The sequence below is a fragment of the Pan paniscus genome, chromosome 18 (genome assembly GCF_029289425.2).
Source record: "Pan paniscus chromosome 18, NHGRI_mPanPan1-v2.0_pri, whole genome shotgun sequence".
In the NCBI taxonomy this organism is placed as follows: domain Eukaryota; kingdom Metazoa; phylum Chordata; class Mammalia; order Primates; family Hominidae; genus Pan; species Pan paniscus.
Genome location: NC_073267.2, coordinates 9,887,534 through 9,908,316, shown reverse-complemented (window position 1 = coordinate 9,908,316; position 20,783 = coordinate 9,887,534).

Genomic DNA, 20,783 nt, shown 5'->3' with positions numbered 1-20,783 from the left:
ATGTGTCATTAGTTAAGCTGCTTTTAATTTTTTTTACAGCACACTTTTTAATTTTTTATCTATTTATTTTCAATAGTTCTTGGGGTACAAGTGGTTTTTGGTTACATAAATGAATTATATAGTGATGAATTCTGAGATTTTAGTGCACTCATCACACAAGTAGTGTACATTGTACCTAACGTGTAGGTTTTTTCCATCCCTGGCCCCTCCTCACCCTCACACTTTTAAGTCCCTGAAGTCCATTATACCACTCTGTATGCCTTTGTGTACTCATAGCTCAACCTCCCACTTTTAGTGAGAACATGAGGTTTTTGGTTTTCTACTCCTGTGTTACTTCACTTAGAATAATGGCCTCCGGATCCATCCAAGTCACTGCAAAAGACATGATTTCATTCCTTTTAATGGCTAAGTCATATTCCGTGGTGTATATATACCATGTTTTTCTTTAGCCACTCAGTCCATGGGCACTTGGGTTGGTTCCGCATCTTTGCAATTGTAAATTATGCTGCTGTAAAAACACATGTGCAAGTGTCTTCTTCATATAATGACTTTGTCAAGCTGCTTTTAGTTGGTACCTCTTATTGACACCTTCACTCATTCAAATCACTACCATACAAACTCAATAAATGTTTATAGATCAATAAATGGTTTTATATGTCTGGTATATAGTAGGTGTTTTAAGCAGTTGTTGAGGTATCCTGGCCAGGCAAGAAATAACTTTTTTTTTTTTTTTTTTGAGACAGAGTTTCGCTCTTGTTGCCCAGTCTGGAATGCAATGGCGCAGTCTCAGCTCACTGCAACCTCTGCTTCCTGGGTTCAAGTGATTCTCCTGCCTCAGCCTCCCAAGTAGCTGGGATTACAGACACCCACCACCACACCCAGCTAATTTTTGTATTTTTAATAGAGACAGGGTTTCACCATGTTGGCCAGGCTGGTCTCAAACTCCTGACCTCAGGTGATCCACCTGCCTCAGCCTCCTAAAGTGCTGGGATTACAGGCATGAGCCACCATGCCAGGCCAAGAAATAACTTTTGGTTGCACATTGCTAGTTGCCATTGGATGTCAGACACATTTCAGAATCCGTATGATCCAATAAGTGGGCAGACCAAACAGGTTTAAGGAGACAGGGAACAGCAAGGAGAAGGAGAGGTTGTCGGTCTGTGGTTTTCTATAAATGGATTATTCTTCTCCACCCACATCTTACAAGCCACAGTGACCATTCTGTGTCTAACAAGCAGTCTGTCATTTGGGGAAGAGGGATTACAACCCTCTCTTTCCTTCTAACAGCTGTGATAATGCAGCCCAACTGCCCGCTTAGGTGGCAATCTGTCATTTGAGGTCATGGAGGCCCTGCACGGAGCCACTTGTGAAGAAGCTGTCGGACAAGGAGACCTGGAAGAAAATGTGTGATAGCAAAGTGTCAGGCAGCGATGTGACAGCTGGCTTCGTTTCCCCCAGAGAGCTATTGTCATGGAAAGCTCTGCTCAGCCCTGAAACAAGATAACTTCATCAAGTCAGAACTGCCGGGAGAAGTGCTTTTGGCTTGAAGCAACCTATCTGAGAAAAGCTGGCAAAGAGGTGGGGGCGGTCGGGGGAGTGACCACAGGGATTTGACTGGGAGTTTCCTCTATAACAAACCTTGTTAAAGTGAGAGGGAGGGAGTAGCACGGAATAAGGGTTGCCTAGGGGCCAGACAATCATTTACCTCTGTTATTCTTACAACCTCCATTTGTCCAGTGCAATACTTCATAGTTGCCAGACACTGAGATCAACACTTTACAGAAACCCTCTGTATTGGTTTGCTGGAGTTTTGTAACAAGGTGGCTCAAACAACAGAAATGTATTCTCTCCCAGCTGTGGAGGTCAGAAGTTGAAAATCAAGGTGTCAGCAGGGGTGATTCCTTCTGAGGGCTATGGGGGAGACTCCACTCTGTTCCAGGCCTCTCTCCTTGGCTTGTAGATTGCTGTCTTCTCCCTGGATCTCTTCACTTCCCTCTGTGCATGTCTCTGTATCCAAATTTCCACTTCTTATAAAAGCACCAGTCTTACTGATTAAAGCCCACCCAAATGGCCTCAACTTAACTTCATTACTTCTGTGAAGACAAGATCTCCAATAAGGTCCTATTTCCAGGAGTTAGAACATCAGCAGATGCATCTCGAGATGATACAATTCAACCCACAACACCCTCTTATTCAATGCTTACAACGCCAGTGAGAGGAAAGGCCTATAAGAGTCATTTAATCCCTTTGGGAGGCCGAGGCAGGCGGATCACGAGGTCAGGAGATCGAGATCATCCTGGCTAACACAGTGAAACCCCGTCTCTACTAAAAATACAAAAACAAAATTAGCCAGGTGTGGTGGCGGGCGCCTGTAGTCCCAGCTACTCGGGAGGCTGAGGCGGCAGAATGGCGTGAACCTGGGAGGCGGAGCTTGCAATGAGCCGAGATCCTGCCACTGAACTCCAGCGTGGCAGCCTGGGCGACAGAGTGAGACGCCGTCTCAAAAAAAAAAAAAAAAAAAAAGTCATTTAAGAGAAAGACCTATCAAAGTCATTTAAGGGAAAGGAAACAGACTCAGAGGGGCTGTGACACTGGCCTGACATCATGCCAGCCTCCTTTCCTATTTGCATACAATGGGTGCTACAATTATGTCATCATGCACTACACACATCCCACTAAAGTGTGAGTCCCATGAGGGAAGAGATTTTATCCCTTTTGTTCACTGATGTTTCTCTAACACCCTGCACAGTGCCTGACACATTTAGAAAGGACCCAACGAGTATTTGTTGAACAATGAATGAATGAATGCAGGATTCACTGACCAGTTCTAGGAGCTTTTTGGATGAGTGTTTGGGATTTTCTAGGTACACAATCATATCATCAGCGAGCAGCGACAATGTGACTTCCTCTTTACCGATTTGGATTGTTTATAGCAGCACAATTTGCAATTGCAAAAATACAAAACCAGTCCAAATGCCCATCAATCAACAAGTAAATAAAGAAAATGTGATATATATATATCACATTTATATATATATATACACACACATATATATACATGTATATATACACACATGGATACATATATACACACACATATATATACATATATATATACACACACATACATATACATATATATATATACACACAAACACACCATGGAATACTACTCAGCCATAAAAAGAAAAGGAAATAACGGCATTTGCAGCAACCTGGATGGAATTGGAGACTATTATTCTAAGTGAAGAAACTCAGGAATGGAAAATCAAACTTTGTGTGTTCTCACTCATATGTGGGAGCTAAGCTATAAGGACAAAAAGGCATAAGAATGATAGATTGGACTTTGAGGACTCAGGGGAAAGGGTCGGGGGTGCTGAGGGATAAAAGACTACACATTGCGTACAGTGTACACTGCTTGGGCGATACGTGCACCAAAATCTCAGAAATCACCACTAAAGAACTTATTCGACGGGCGCGGTGGTTCATGCCTGTAATCCCAGCACTTTGGGAGGCCGAGGCTTGCAGATCCAGCCTGGCCAACATGGTGAAACTCCATCTTTACTAAAGATACAAAAATTAGCCGGGCATGGTGGTGGCCGCCTGTAGTCCCAGCTACTGGGGAGGTTGAGGCAAGAAAATCACTTGAACCCGGGAGATGGAGGTTGCAGTGAGCCAAGATCGTGCCACTGTACTCTAGCCTGGGCGACAAGAGTACGATTCCATCTCAAAAAATAAAAGAACTTATTCATGTAAATTCATGTAACCAGACACTACCTGTTCCCCCAAAAACCTACTGAAATTAAAAACATATAAACAAATAAATAAATATATAAATATATAAATAAAAATGAAAGAACGTGTGTAGCAAACTACAGCATGGAGATTCAGTCTTACTTGTCTGACTCATAGTAAATGAGTAAATGCTCATAGTTGTCATAAAGCCTGCCTCCCTCCCCCTTACTCCCCACCACAGCAGTGTTCACATCTCACCAGCAAGGAAACTGAGACTCAGAGAAGATTCCTGATTTGCTGGGATCACACAGCTAAGTCACATCTCAAGGTTAAATACAACTCCATCATCAACTTCCGTGCAGAATAATTTTAAGCGAGGAGTCATGAACACAAATGCTCCTGAGAGCCAAGCAGCTGACATAAATGCATAACCAGGGCTGAGACAATATGGAGTGGTGGGGACTGGGGCAACCTAGAAAGACAAGTTTCAACTGAAAGAGATAGCTGCTTGTTTGAGGGAAATTTACAGCCTTCTCCCGGATAGATCTCAATTTAATTCATAGGTAATTTTATGAGGCATTTTGTAAAAAGCCTCATGATGTGTAGCTCCAAAAGGTACAGGTTAGTCAAGGGATTTTTCAGTAACGTCCCTTTTGTTCTCTGCTAAAGACAGTGGTATTCTGTAATTAAACAGGTTTTTGTTACACTGGGTTATCAGCCTACTGCAGTGAGATCTTCCTCCCTAAGGTGCTTTAGAGGTCTGAGATGAATAGGAGACCGCACGGCTGCACTCCTACCTCATCCTAGGGAGCAGCATGAAGAAACAGGTTTATCTGTGTGGTAGACAGAATAATGTCCCCAAAGATGTTCACTTCCTGATCCCCAGACCCCCTGAATGTGTTACCTTACGTGGCAAAGAGACTTTGTAGATGTGGTTAAGATAAAGATCCTGAGATGGGGAGAGAATCCTGGACTATCCAGGTGGGCCCACTGTGATCACGAGATCTTTACAATGGAGAGGGGAGGCAAGAGGGTCCAAGTCTGAGTGAGAAGCACTCCACCTGCATTGCTGGCCTTGGAGATGGAAGGAGAGCCAAGGAATTCAGGCAGCGTCTAGAAGCCAGAAAAGCTGAGGCCACAGACCCTCCCTGGAGCCTTCAGAAGGAGCCCAACCCTGCCAACAGCTTAATTTTAGCCCAGTGAGTCCCATTTTGGATGCCTGACTCTCCAGGGTTGTGAGATAACAAATCTATATTGTTTTAAGCCACTAAGATTGTGGTGACTTGTTACAGCACCAACAGGAAACTGATACAAGTCTGTAACTGACATCCAGGGACATATCTGAGTCACTCTTTCTCCCTCTGCAATACCCAACTGTCAGCGATGATGTCCCAGGACCACATTTCCTTGTCTCTAAATTCCCCAATTCAGTCCCCCGCTGCCCCCCAAAATGCCCATAGCCCCCAAATCTGCTCTTCCCACAGTCTTCCTCATCTGTTATTTCTCCTCCATCCAGTTATTCGGGCCAAAAGTCTTGCAGTCATTCTCAACTCTTCCTTCTCTCTCTTTGGTATCCCAGGTCCCACGTATCAGCAAGTCAATATCCAGAATCCAACCATGTCTTTCCACCCCCACCTCCACACCTGGTCCAGGCCACCATCACCTCTCACCTGGACACATCACGGTAGCTCCTGACCCATCTTTCCCTTCCATGTGTATCTGTATGTTATTTTACACGCAAAAGACAGAGTGTTAGATTATCTTCTGCTGCTGCCCAACCTTGCCAAGGACCTCACATCACACTCCTCACCACGAGCACCCAGATCCTACCGGACATGGCCCCTGCCCTCTCCTCCCACCTCATGTGCCAGCACCACCCCATTCCTCACCATGCTTTGTGGTCAAGGTTCCTCACGGCCTGCAAATACACCAAGAGCATGCTGACCTCAGGGCCTTCGCACCTGCTGCCTAAACATGCTTTTTTTTTTTTAAGAGATAAGGTATTGCTCACTGCAGCCTTGACCTCCTGGCCCCCAGCTATCCTCAGCCTCCTAAAAGCACTGAAATTGCCGGTGTGCACCACCACGCCTTAATCTACTGCCTAAATACTCAAATTCACTCCCTCCAATCAGACCTCTAGCTATAAGTCAGATGCCCTAACCTCTGTATCTAAATCAGGTCTCCCCACCCCATCCTCACCTCTAGTCTTCTTCCCTCTTCCTGTTTTACCTTCTATCCTGGCCCTTCTCTCTCCCTAATTCTGTAGCATATATTTCATACATTTGTTTATCACATCTCCCCTTCCATTCTCTGCCAGAACATAATTATTACTACAAAGTAATAAGCTTGCAAAATTTCTCATAATAAAGTGCAAGATGCTGAGACTCCAGAAAAACCCAGACTGAGCCTCTCCCCCTATTATAACTTACATAAATTATGTCAGAGAACACAGTGTCTGAGCCTTCCTGCACCAGCCTCTCCGGGGGACTGTTTTGGTCCACGCTGTTTGCTCATGGATTAGATCAGCACTGTCACATGGAAGGTGGCCCTGTGCCCTCTTGGCTTCTTCTGCAGGATTGCCCAAGGGTTTCTGGCAACCACAACTCATCCCCAGCTATGCTGGAATATGAACACAAGGTTGCCAGATCTCTGGGTTCTTTTTTTTTTTTTTAAAGAAGTTGTAGTCTGGATTTTTATGTGGAAGCTTCTAATTTTTAACACTGAGCCTACACTCTGCATAGCAACAATCTGCTAGAGCTGCGAGCTGCTGCCCACTATGAAAAGGGCATGAACTCTTTATGTCACAACAATCCTCACCCAGAATGTTTCACTTATTTGCCTTACCTGTCTTGCCTGTGACAGCATTTGGCTCCTCAGCCCCTGACTTAAGGATTTTTCATCAATGTTAAGCTAAACACTAGCTAGCAGTGTAAAGTGGAACTGCCAGAAAACTAAAAATAAAAAAATTTTAAAGACTAATGTTACCTCAGGTTGCATCAATAGAGGTGCATTGTTCAAGGGAAAGGAGGTGACATGCCAAGCCTGGTTCCTACTGGTGAGATCACACACCTGCAGTCAAGGCCACCATTTCAAAAGAGATAAAGACTATGGGAAATTGTTGGTAGGAGAGCAAACAGAAAGGTTGAGAAACTCTTTTCTTTTAGCTTAAAGGGAAAAAAAGAGAGAGAGAAAGAGAGAGACTGTTAGGAATTTGAGCACTCTTTTCAAATGTCCAGAGGACACTTAGGTAGAAGACAGACAAGACATACTTCGTGAGGCCACTGGGGAGCACAATTAGATCCAGTAAGAGGGAGCTACAAGGAGGTAAGTTTATCTTGGCATTTAAAAAGTGAATTTTCAGCCGGATGTGGCGGCTCACGCCTGTAATCCCAGCACTTTGGGATGCCGAGGCGGGCAGATCACCTGAAGTCAAGAGTTCAAGACCAGCCTGGCCAACATGGTGAAACCCTGTCTCTCTAAAAAAATTGGCCAGGTGTAGTGGCGGGTGCCTGTAATCCCAGCTACTTGGGAGGCTGAGGCAGGAGAATCACTTGAACCCAGGAAGCAGAGGTTGCAGTGAGCCAAGACAGCGCCATTGCACTCCAGCCTGGGAGACAAGAGTTTTGAAACTCCGTTTCAAAAACAAACAAACAAACAAACAAACAAATAAATAAATAAATAAAAATACAAAACTAAAAAGTGAATTTTCTCATTGCCAGAGCTGAACTGGAATGGAATGAGAAGGAGTGACTTCCCTGTCACTGGCAGTATTCAAGATGAGACAGGACACCACTTAATGGGCATATAGAAGAGGTGATTCCAGCACTGCAAATAAGGTGGGTGGGGAGGAAAGGCAGGAAGGAAAGGAGAAAGAAAGAAAGGAATGGAGAAAGGATGACAGATGGATGGATTTACTGAGCACCTACTGTGGGCCTGGAGTTGTCTATATCTAGATCATCATTCATCGCCCTTTCAGCGTTTAGACTCTGGATCAGAGAATCTTCCTTCTAATTGCAATTATTTTACAGTCTCAGGTGAAAGTGTGCTCCACATATCCCATCCAATTGCAGATGCAAATTACACACAAATTCCAAAGGTGTTGCAGTTAGAAGGTTTCTTTCCGAAAGGGCAACGGGAACCCAAGTGGGAGGCAGATCCCAAAGGTCACCCCTTCCTAGTTCCCTGTTCACACCTCTACCTCCTACCTCCTACGGCAGCAGGAGAAATTATTGCTCACTGGAAAATGGGGCTGGCCGAGACACTGCTGGGAAGCTCGGTTACCACGATGTGTGCTCCTCTGCTCTTCTCAATCCTGAGCTACATTAATGGGGGGAAAATTGTCTTGTTTTGTAAGACATGCTTGACAGCTGTTCATTGCCTGTCAGCGAGGAGAGGTAATGAGAATTACTTAGCAGTTGAGTCTTTTTTTTTTTTTTTTTTTGTTTGTTTGTTTGTTTTTTTTTTTTTGAGACGGAGTCTCGCTCTGTCGCCCAGGCTGGAGTGCAGTGGCGCGATCTCGGCTCACTGCAAGCTCCGCCTCCCGGGTTCACGCCATTCTCCTGCCTCAGCCTCCCGAGTAGCTGGGACTACAGGCGCCCGCTACCACGCCCGGCTAATTTTTTTGTATTTTTTTTTTAGTAGAGACGGGGTTTCACCGTGTTAGCCAGGATGGTCTCGATCTCCTGACCTCGTGATCCGCCCGCCTCGGCCTCCCAAAGTGCTGGGAGCAGTTGAGTCTTAACTAAGAGAGCCTGCAGCATAACAAGAGGTCCCCAAGATTCATGGGGAGAAAATTGCATCTTGCCGAGCCTATGTGCATCTTACCCCATTCCCACTAGAGTCTTTGGCCCCAGATTATGAATTAGAAAAAGGAGGACCACTGCAACGGGTCTCCCTGTCGGGGCTCTAGTGCCCTACAAGCCATTTTACAAACAGCTGCCAATGGGATCCTTGAGAAATGAATATCAGACATCACTCCCTGCTCAAATCCTTCCTATGGTTTCCCATGACACTGAGGATTAAATCCAAACTCATTAACCCATCTAAAAAGACCATGAGGGCTGGGCATGGTGGTTCACGCCTGTAATCCCAACACCTTGGGAGGCCAAGGCAGGTGGATCACCTGAGATCATGAGTTCGAGACCAGCCTGGCCAACATGGTGAATACAAAAATACTAAATTTTTCTATTCTCTACTAAAAATACAAAAATTAGCCAGGTGTGGTGGTGCATGCCTGTAATCCCAGCTACTCAGGAGGCTGAGGCAGGAGAATCACTTGAACCCAGAGGCAGAGGTTGCAGTGAGCCAAGATCACACCACTGCACTCCAGCCTGGGTGACTTCATCTCTAAATAAATAAATAAACAAATAGACCATGATGGCCGCATCCTAAGCCTCTCTCCACCAGCTTACATGACATCTGTCTTAGCTGGGATTCTCCAAAAGCAGACCCTAAGACAAGCATCTGGGAACAAGTAGTTTACTTGGAAGATGATTCCAGGAAGCAAAGTGAGGGAGTGGGAGAGTGCAGGAGAGGAAAGCATAAGGCACATGATATGGTTTGACTGTGTCCCCACCCAAGCCTCATCTTGAATTGTAGCTCCCACAATTCCCACGTGTCATGGGTGGGACCCAGTGGGAAGTAACTCAATCATGGAGGCGAGTCTTTCCCATACTGTTCTCTTGATATTGAATAAGTCTCACGAGCTCTGACAGTTTTATAAAGAGGAGTTCCCCTGCACAAGCTCTGTCTCTTGCCCACCACCATGTAAGATGTGACTTTGCTCCTCCTTGCCTTCTGCCATAATTGTGAGGCCTCCCCAGCCATGTGGAACTGTGAGTCAATTAAACCTCTTTTCTTTATAATTACCCAGTCTCAGGTATGTCTTTATCAGCAGTGTGAAAATGGACTAATACAGCACATTAATGAGCAGGTTACCCTGTGGACAGCTGGGGCTCAGTCCTGCTGGAAATGGCAAGGGACTATGAGAAGCATGTGTCAGAGTTGTCCCATCCAGGGCCAGGGAAGCTGGGATATTTCCCATCATAGTCATTCCCTAGGGCGGCTGTAATGAAGTTCCACCGGTGGCTTAAAACAGTAAACATTTGCTCACAGTTCTGAAGGCTCCAAGTCCAAGATCAAGGTTTCGGCAGGGTCACGCTGCCTCCAAAGGCTCTAGGAAAAATCTTTCCTTGTCTTTTCCTGGCTTTCGGTGGCTGCTGGCACTCTTTGGTGTTCTTTGGGTTCCAGGTTCGTCACTCCAGCTCTGCCTTGGTTGCTGTATGGCCTTCTTCGTGTGTCTCTCTGTGTCTTCATATGGCCTCCTTGTAGTGACAACAGTCATTAGGTTTAGGGCCTTCCCTAAGACAGTATGACCTCGTCTTAACTAATTGCACCTGCAAAGACTCTATTTCCAAATAAGGTTGCAACCTGAGTTTTGTAGTGCCTCAGAGTTGTCCCATCCAGGGCCAAAGAAGCTGAGCTATTTGCCACCACAGTCATTCCCTAGGGCTGCTGTAATGTAGCCCCACCAACCCAATGGATTAAAACAACAGCTATTTGCTCACAGTTCTGAAGGCCAGAAGTCCAAGATCAAGGTGTCAGCAGGGCCATGCTGCCTCTGAAGGCTCTGAGAAAAAATCTTTCCTTGCCTTCTGAGGCAGCATGGGGGATGCTATTCAACACAGTTCAGCCCAATTCCCTTCACCCTTTATTCAAGCAACGTTGTGTAGTGCATAAGCCCACAGCCCAGTGACTGTCTACTTCATCCACTCACTCCAGCTGTACTGGCCTTTGACTCGGTGATGTCCAGCTTTTTTTTTCCTCAGCCCCTCACACAGGCTGGTACCTCTGTGTGCAACACTCCCTCCCAATGTCTGTGCATCTAATTTCTACTCTTTTTCAGATTTATACAGCTACAAGTAACAGAAACCTAACCCAATGTAGCTTAGTGCCCCCAAAGCAGGAAACTCATTGGTTCATGTAACTAAAAAGTCAGGCTTCAAGTAAGGCTGGGTTGGGGTTTAAAGTATGCCGTTGCTGTTCTGTCTTGCTCTGTGTGGGTCCAGGCCTGGACTCATGTGATTATGAGTGAAACCGTTTGGAAACACAGCATCCTACCTACAGGATTCTGGTTTCTCTCAGGCCCTTGCCTACCCCTGAATCATCGCTGCGGCCAGAGGATTACAGCATTGTGATTGGCCAGGTCTGAGTCACATGCCCACTTCCCAGACTAATAGGCAAACCTCATCCAATCCACATGGAATGGATTTATCCAAAAGAAACCGTGCTGTGTTATCAAAGAAATAAATAATAGTGGGTGTCAACTAAAATGTCTCCACTCATATGGCATTTCTTCAGAGAGCCCTTCCCTGACCTCTCTTCCCACCCCAAATTAGCCCTATGACAGTCTCCTTCATGGATTTAATTATTTTCCCTCATAAAACTCATAATTTGTTTCTTATGTGTGTATAGTTGTCCCTTGGTATCCATACGGGACTGGCTCCAGGATGCCCTACAGATACCAAAATCCTTAGATGTTTAAGTTCCTTATATATTAATAAAAAGGCATAGTATTTGCATATAATTTATGCACATCCTCTTGTATACTTTACATCATCTCTATATTTCTTGTCATACCTAACACAATGTAAATGCTATGTAAATAGTTGTTATACTGCATTGTTTAGGGGAATAATGGCAAGAAACAAAGTCCATACATGTTCAGTGCAGACACTTCTTTTTCTGAATATTTTCAATTCATGGTTGGTCGAATCCATGGCTAACTGTATATTTCTTTAATATCTGCCTTAACCACTAGACTCTGAGCTCCTTGAGGGCAGAGATGATGCCTGGCTTGTTTATATCTGGACTCCCCAGGCCTTGCTCACCCTTGCTTGCTTTGTCCACAGCAGGTGCTCAATAAATACCATAGAGTGGCTTTGTAAAGAACTCAGTGATTATTTATTGCAATGAGCTGTGGTGCTGGGAGAAGCACCCAGGTGTCCTGAGTCCCAGTACAGCACTTGGCATTGTGGTTCTCCTGACCCCGACTGTGGTCCTCATGACTGGAGTGATACCGGAGCCCAGCCTGGCATTGACGGTCAAAGCCCAACTTTGGACGGCCTGTCGGACATGATGTTTTCCCTCCAACACTTACCTGTCTCATCTTATTCACCAGCCTGAGTCAGTCTGGCTTAGTACAAAGGTCACAGCTCTTAGCAGCTGGAAGACTCAGGTTCAAACGGCACTTCTGCTACTTCATACTTCCATGGGCACAGGCAAGGCTCTGAAGCTCTATGAGACTTTATTTCCACACTGCTTTTGAAAGGATATTTTCTTTGCCTTTACCTTTCATGACTATGCTATATTTTATAAATTATTATAAAACCTCCTATAAACCATCCTGGAACATGGTGGGGCATAAATAAAATGTATCTGCAAAATAGAGATAATATTTACCACTCAGGACTGCAGGGAGGATTAGACATGAGGTAAGCAGTGCTCCTGGTACTGAGTAGCTGCTATTGTCATCATAATCATTATTTTGGGTGAGGCTGAATCCCAACAAATACCTTGTAGGACATCAAGCAGGAAACCAATTTCCTTGCAAATAAATGTCACAGATATAAAAGGCCTACAAAAATAAATAAATAATCTCTGATCAGGACAAAATCCAGGGATATAGTCAGGCCATGGGAGAGGCCCCGTGGTAACCCAATCTGACCCCTCAGAATGGTTGGGAAAATGGAGCTGAAGGTGAAACTTCACGGACAAATCATTCTAGTTCTTCATGACCTAGCCAGAGAGATGACTGAACTAGAGGTGAGAAAGGTGAAACAGGAGGGCTAGACATTGGCACTGCACAAAAAGGTTAAGAATGAAAAAGTGTTGCTGTGAGCCACGATGAGCACAAAATATGATGGGGAATAGGCCCACAATGCAAACAATAAAATAAAATGAAACAGATATTTGCATTAGAGAGTTTGAAACAACAAAACAAATCAAAGCCGTGGAGCGGTCCAGACTCTTCAGTGAATGAATTGGGTGGATTCAAAATTTATCATTGATTAAAAAAAAAAAAGTTTAACACATGAGACCTATCCCCCAAACAAGTGAGGAAGAGAGGAATAGGATGTGATGAAAAGGTACGTTTTTTAAAATATCAATTGTGGCCAGGTGAAGTGCCTCACGCCTGTTCTCCCAGCCCTTTGAGAGGCTGAGGTGGGCAGAGGGCTTGAGCTCTGGAGTTCAAGACCAGCCTGGGCAATATGGCAAGACTCTATCTCTACCAAAAATTCCAAAACAAAACAAAACAAAAAAGCAGAGCATGGCGGTCTGTATCTGTGGTCCCAGCTACTGGGGAGGCTGGGGTGGGAAGCTTGAGCCTAGGGGGTGAGGGTGGAGAGTTGTAGTGAGCTGAGATGGAGCCACTGCACTCCTCCTGGGTGATACAGTGAGACCCTGTCTCAAAAAAAAACATATATATATATATATGGCAGCCAGGCCCAGTGGCTAACACCTGTAATCCCAACACTTCAGGAGGCTGAGGCGGGTGGATCACCTGAGGTCAAAAGTTCGAGACCAGCCTGGCCAACATGGCAAAACCCCGTCTCTACTAAAAATACAAAAATTAGCCAGGCACGCTGGTGGGCGCCTGTAATCCCAGCTACTCAGGAGGCTGAGGCAGGAGAATACCTTGAACCTAGGGGATAGAGGTTGCAGTGAGCCAAGATTGCACCACTGCACTCCAGCCTAGGTGCAGAGCAAGGCTCCATCTCAAAAAATAATAATAACAATAAAATAAAACAAAATAAAATAAAATATTAATTGCAAGAGGAATCAACCAAGAAAAAGATGAGTTCTCCATAACCACAAAGAAATCATGGGCATAAGAGATCTCTTAATATCAGAAACAGAACAATAAAAGTTCAAAGAAAAGTTTATGTAGCAGCAAAGGAATGAAAGATAAAATGTCACAGTGCTAAAAGCTACTTGTAAAACAATGTGACTGGAAATGAAGTCTGGGAGGTAAAAGAGAACTTTGATGGGACGAGAAACCTGCCAAAACTTTAAAATCTGTATGTGGGCAGGCATGAGGATTAGAATCTGTTGGAGCCAGAAGCCAGAGCTAGTTCTCCCCCACACCAATTCTCCCACCCATTGGACATTTTCCAAGTTAAGAAATGGTAGAAGAAGGTGGGGGCTTGGCTGAAAAGCAGAAGTAGATCTTGCAGTCTTGCAGTTCTTAAATCACAAATATCTGCTGGAGGGAGAGGCCTGGTCTCACCTTCAAGACATTAAGACCAGATGCAGGCCAAAACAAACTAAAACAGTAAACCAGCCCCAATCAGTCCAACTTCTGATCAGACTGAAGAAAGTAACCCTTACGCTAGCTGTCTGAAAGAGAAAAATTCGAGCCACTTCTGGGAAAAAAAATATTATCAACTTCAGTTTCTAGTTCTTACATGAAAATTCTGGCATATGATAAAAATAGCAGAATATGTTAAAAAGTAGGAGATTGTGAAATTAAAAAATCAACAAAAAAACATGTGACTAAATACAGACCAAGAGATGACACAGCTGATTAGTGGACATGGAATTTGAAATAACTATTATAAAGTATGTGAAAGAATCTGAAAGAAAATATTAATATGGGTGAAAATATGGAAAAAAATCCAAAAGAATAATGTGACCTCTAAAATTAGAATCAAATGGAAATTCTAGAGCTGAAAAATACAATACCTGAAATGGAAAATTAATTGAATGGGCTTAACAGTATACTGGACATAGTGAAAGAAAGAATTAGTGAATTTGAAGAGTGGTCAATAGGAATTATCCAAACTGAAGCAAAGAGAGAAAAGGAATTTTTATAGTAGAATGTTAGAGAGCCCTGGGTCAAGATCAAATGATCCAGCACAATTTGGAGTCTCAGAAGAGAAGCAGGGAAATGGGATAGAAAAAAATATTGAAGGGTATGAAATATTTTTAGTTGGTAGGAAACATAAACCTAAAGGAGAAAAAGTATAGTTAAAATCACATCTAAGTGCATCATAGTCATCCTGCTGAAAACCAAAGAGAATGAGAAAAATCCTAAAAGCAGGGGTGGGGTAGACACCACACATTCAGGAAAATGGAGGCTACCGTTCAAGTAGTCTGCAAAATATTGTTTAGCACATTATCGTGAAGAGACTAACCAAGGCTAGAGAAAGAATCATCCAAAAAGATTAGAGGAAACAGTACTTGGTGATCACATAGGACCAGGAGGAATACCCATCACCCAATAAGTCAAAATTCATGATGTCTGGCACACAAATTATATGCTCCCTATAAAAAATAGACTTTAAATATAAAAGTACAAGAACGGAAAAAGACATACCATGCTAATACTCATCAAAAAAGAGCTAGAGTGACTATATTAATATCATATAATGTAGATCTCAAAGCAAAGCATATTACCAAAAAGAAAGAAGTTTATCTCATAAAGAGATCAATTCATCAAGAGGACATAACAGTACTAAAGTTTCACCACATAAAACAAAACTGAAGGCTGGGCATGGTGGCTCACACCTGTAATCCCAGCAATTTGGGAGGCCGAGGGAGGTGGGTTGCTTGGGGTCCAGAGTTTGGGATCAGACTGGCCAACATGGTGAAACCCCATATCTACCAAAAATACAAAAATTATCTGGGCATGGTAGTGGGTGCCTGTAATCCCAACTACTCGGGTAGCTGAGGGAAGGAGAATCACTTGAACATAGGAGGCAGAGGTTGTAGTGAGCTGAGATCATGTCACTGTACTCCAGTCTGGGTGACAGTGCGAGACTCCATCTCAAAAAAAATAAATAAAAGCTCAAAATATCAAAATATATATAAAACAAAAACTGATAGAACTGCCAGGAGAAATAGAAAATCCACAATTACAGTCAGAGATTCTTTCAATAATTAATATAACAAATAAACAAGAAATTACCAAACATGTAGAACACTTGAATAGTGCCATCAATCAACTTGGCTTAACTGACATTTACAGAAAAACTGGGTAGCCGGATGCAAGAAAAATAAACTTTGATTCATACCTCACACCATATACAAAAACCAACTTAAAATGAACCACAGACCTAAGTGTAAAACCTTAAACTATACAATTTCCAGGAGAAAACACAAGATAAAATATTTGTAACCTTGGGTTGGGCAAAGATTTTTTAGATATGATACTGAAAGCATGAGTCATAAAAGAAAAAAAATGCATTAATTGTACTTAGTCAAATTTTAAGATGTTGCCTTTTCAAAAGACACTGTTAAAAGAAATTAAAACAGCCTCTCTCCTCTCCTTCTTCCCCCTAAAAAAAAATTAAAAACAAAAGCCATAGACTAGGAGAAAATATTTGCAAAACAGATATCTAATCAAGGACTTGTGCCCAGATTATATAAGGAACTCTCAAATCCCAAAACTAAGAAAAAAACACACACTTTTTAAAATAAGCAAAACATTTGTATTAGTCCATTCTCACACTGCTATGAAGAACTGCCTAAGACCGGGTAATGTAGGAAAAGAGGTTAAATTTACTCACAGTTCTGCATGGCTTGGGAGTCCTCAGGAAAGTTACAATCATGGTGGAAGGCACCTCTTCACAGGGCGGCAGGAAGGGTAAGTGCTGAGCCAAGGGGGAGGAACCCCTTATAAAACCATCAGATCTTGTGAGACTCACTCACTTTCGAGAGAAGAGCATGGGGGAAACTGTCCCCATTATTCAATTACCTCCACCTGGTCTCTCTCTTGACAAGTAAGGATTATGGGGATTATGGGGATTACAATTCAAGATTAAATCTGGGTGGGAAGACAAAGCCTAACCATATCAACATTTAAACAGACACCAATAAAGAAGATACCACAGATGCATATAAGCACATGAAAAGATGCTCAATATCTTTACTCATTAGGGAAATGCAGGTGAAAACCATGAGATACCACTATACTTCTATTAGAATAGCTAATGTTAAAGAGCCTGACAATACCAAGGATTTGCAAGAAATGTAGAGAAACAAACTTTCATACACCACTGGTAGGAGTTTAAAATGCTACAACTTTGAAAAGCAGTTTGTCAGTTTCTCTAAAAATCAATCACCAATGATTCAGCCATTGCACACCTTGGTATTTAACCAAAACAAATGAAGCATGTCAATACAAAGCTTGCACACAAATATTAGTAGCAGTTTTATTTGTAATAGCCCAAAATTATAAACAGTGTAGATGTCATCAGCAGGTAAACCAATAAACAAATGCTGGTACAACCATTACGATGGAATACTACTCAGCGATAAAAAGGAATTAACTATCAATACATACTGCAGTATGGGTGAATCTCAAAATAATTATGCTGAGTGAAAGAAGACAGAAAAAAATGGAATACTGACCCTCTGATTCCATTTATATAAAACTCTAGAAATTTTAAAATAACTTAAAGTGACAGAAAATAAATTAGTAGTTGCCAGGAAAGAGGGGAACTGAGAAAATGAAAGAGGAATTACCAGGGGTACAAGGGAGCCTTTGAGGGTGATGGATATGTTCACTGTCTTCATGCAGTTATGACTTTTGGTGTAAACATACAGCAAAATTTATCACATGGTACACTTTAAATATATGTTTATTTTATGTCAACTGTATCTCAATAAAGCAGTTTGACAAAAGCTCCCCCCACAACCAAAAAAAGTTAGGCACATTGTACTTGTGCATTCTATGTACTAAAATTACATTTCAATAAAATACTGTTTTAAAAAGTCACACACAAAACCTCAAGCAGGCAAGAACTCAGAGGGTAACACTACTCCTGACCTCATCTTGAAGAAAATACTTGACAATGAAATGTGCTGAAATAAGAATGAATCAAAAGAATTCCAGACAGGACAAGCCTGGGGAAAGCATTGAGTCATTTAAATAAAAAATTGAGACTAAATAACCATGAGAATTCTGGTTACAGAACCAAGTCCCAGTTGAGAATGATAGACAAAAGAAATGTGAACACATAATTTCTTCAAATTTTATAGAAAAGAAAATCAAGTGAAGGCTAAACTTTGAAACAAATTACTAAAAAACAGATTCTAGCCTCTAAATGATTTCATAATTTTTCCCTCAACTTTAAAGGAATAACTTTAGAATGAGAAGCAGTTATGGTAAATACGTTGTTATCTAAACTTTAACAGTTTCTTCAAATTTTATTACCATTTAATTTTCTCCAGGCAAAATTTAAATTAATTATTTTATTAATAATAATATGAAGAGTATGCATGCAGTTTGTAAAATAATTCCCATCTATTTTTGTCCTGACCTCTCTGTTCTTATGTCTGCATATATGTATAGAAAGATGTCCTGAATGATAGTCACTAAATATTAAGTATGGCTTTCTGGAGAGTGTGAAATAAGGTAGATTATTTTCCATTCTTCTGTGTCCTCCTTTGGTGGCTTGAATTTTGTGTAATACACATGTATCACTTTTACAAAAAAAGATAAAGTTACTATTCTTGTTTTTAAAAAACAGTGCACACTCTAAAGTCAAACAAATTAGTGCTAATTCCAACTGCACCAGTAATTCACAGAGGAAATGGAGGATTTGTTTTAATCTCTTAGTGCCTCAGTTCTCTCATCTGTATTGCGAAAGTAACACCAGCACCTAATCCTTTGGGGTAAGGTGCATTTAAATGTGATGCTGTGTCTAAGTTGTTATGTACAGTACCCAAATAGTTAGCAGCCACTGGACAGTGGAATTGTAGCTGAAGATGATGCCAAAAACCCAATGAGGCTCTTTAGCTCACAATAATATCATCAAACTCTACTTGAACTCTAAAAAGGGAGCTATGAGAAACATAGAGCAACACCTGAGACCAAATATCTGATTTTCAGAACTGCATCCTATCTACCCAGAGACACCAGAGATGAAGGTCTCAGTTTCCTTCTGGTTCTTATTTCTTGCACCAGTAGTAGAATTTCAGGAGTTGTCAAGTGCACGCTTCAAGTTGGTGTGTTATTGAAGAGAAGTCTGATGAGTTTCCAGGGCAGGTGACTGGCCTTGACATATGGAGGAATTTTTAGTAGTTGATCTCCAAACGCAACCAGATGTTTCCTTCATGTTCACAATGGGATGTCTCCTTGAAGTCTGCGCTGGTACCCACACGGGGTCTCCAGAACAGCTTGGAGAAGAAGTGACAAGCAAAAGACACTACTTTAGACAATTTCAGTCATTTTGACTTTGGAGTAACTGATTTTTATTCATCTCCAAAAGAGGCATCTTGTTGCCTTTGCAAGTAGATATATTTCAGGAAAGTGATATGAAAAGAAAATCTAACTTCTTCATTGACTTTCTTATAAAATTATAAATATATTTGTCCTGGAGAAAAAAAATACCCAACTTAACATTTTTTTAAAGTGCTGTGGGTGGCCAGGTTCAAGACTTTTTGTGGATGCTAATAAAACGGGTGACTTTTTAAAACTGTCCAGAGCTTTGCAGCACTTTGCATGAATTCTAAGCTCCCTTTTTCTCTCTTGCCAGGCAAGAATTATCTTCTTCAGGCAACAGAATTATCTTCCAGACTACATAATCTCCTGGCACTCAATTTTCAAATTTTGAAGTTCAGCTCTATTTTTTCACTTATATAAAAATAGCACTACTGGAGGTGGGCTGCCATATTACATTTTTCCAGTAATGACCATCATGTAAAAATGTGCTCCAGGGAGCAATATGAACAAATAGAAGTCCCCAGTGACCATTCCCCACCCTCCAACCTCCCACTGAAACACCAAATTGAACAATTATCCACACAAGAAAGCATCTTCATTAAAACCAAAAACAAGGGAGCTATCACAATACCTGGTTTTCACATCATATTAAGGAAACAGGCACTGAAGAGGGTAGAAAAGACATTCTCAAATTGCTTGCACCACTCCTCTCCCATCCCCCAGCAGCTGCACTGTGGTGTGGAGAGAAGATTTGTGTGTTTGGGGAAGACAGAGTGCAGTGATTGTGGGGCTGTGCATTGGAACTCAGTGCTGTCCTGTCACCATGAAGAGCAACAGAGGGCAGAACTCAGCCAGTGCCCCCAGAGGAAGGATTTAGATCAACCCTAGCCAGAGACACATTGTCCATCACAGCAGCCAGGACTTCAGTTCCAGCTAGCCCCACTACTGCTGGCTAAAGGGCTCTAGGTTCCTACACAGACTTGAAAGGAAGTCCAGGCCACAAGGACTGCAATTCCTGGGCAAGTCCTGGTGCTATGCTGGGCTCAGAGCCAGTGCACTTGGGGTACATGTGACCTAGTGAGATACCAGCTGGGAGACAAAGAGGACCTTGTCTTACAACTTGAATACCAGCTCAGCCACAGTAGGATAGGACAATGGGCAGAGTCCTGAGGCCCCTATTTTAGGACCTTGTCTTTCAACTTGAATACCAGCTCAGCCACAGTAAGATAGGACACTGGGCAGAGTCCTGAGGCCCCTATTTTAGGCCCTAGCTCCTAGACAACGTTTCTAGACACACCCTGGGCCAGAAGGGAACCTGCTGCCTTGAAGGGAAGGATACAATCCTAACAGGATTCATCACCTGCCGACTAAAGGGCCCATGGCCCCGGAATAATCAGCAACGGCAGCCAGGCAAGCCAGGTACTTGCCACGGGACTTGGATGCGATGCAGGGCCATGCTGGCTTCAGGTGTGACTCAGCACATTCCCAGCTTTGGTGGCCATGGGTAGAGACTCCTTCTGCTTGAGCAAAGGAGAAGAGAGAATAAAGGGGACTTGGTCTTGTAACTTGGGCACCAGCGTGGCCACAGTGTGGTAGAACACCAAGCAAGCTATTGGAGTCCCCAGTTCCAGGCTTTGTCTTTGATGGCATTTCTGGACCTGGCCCTAGGCCAGGGAGGAGCCCACTGTCCTGAAAGGAGAGACCTAGGCCTGACAGCATTCACCACAAGCTGACTGAAGGGCCCTTGGGCCTTGATTGAACAATGGTGGTAGTCAGGCAGTACTCACCACGGGCCTGGGGCAGTGGTGGCCAAGGGGAG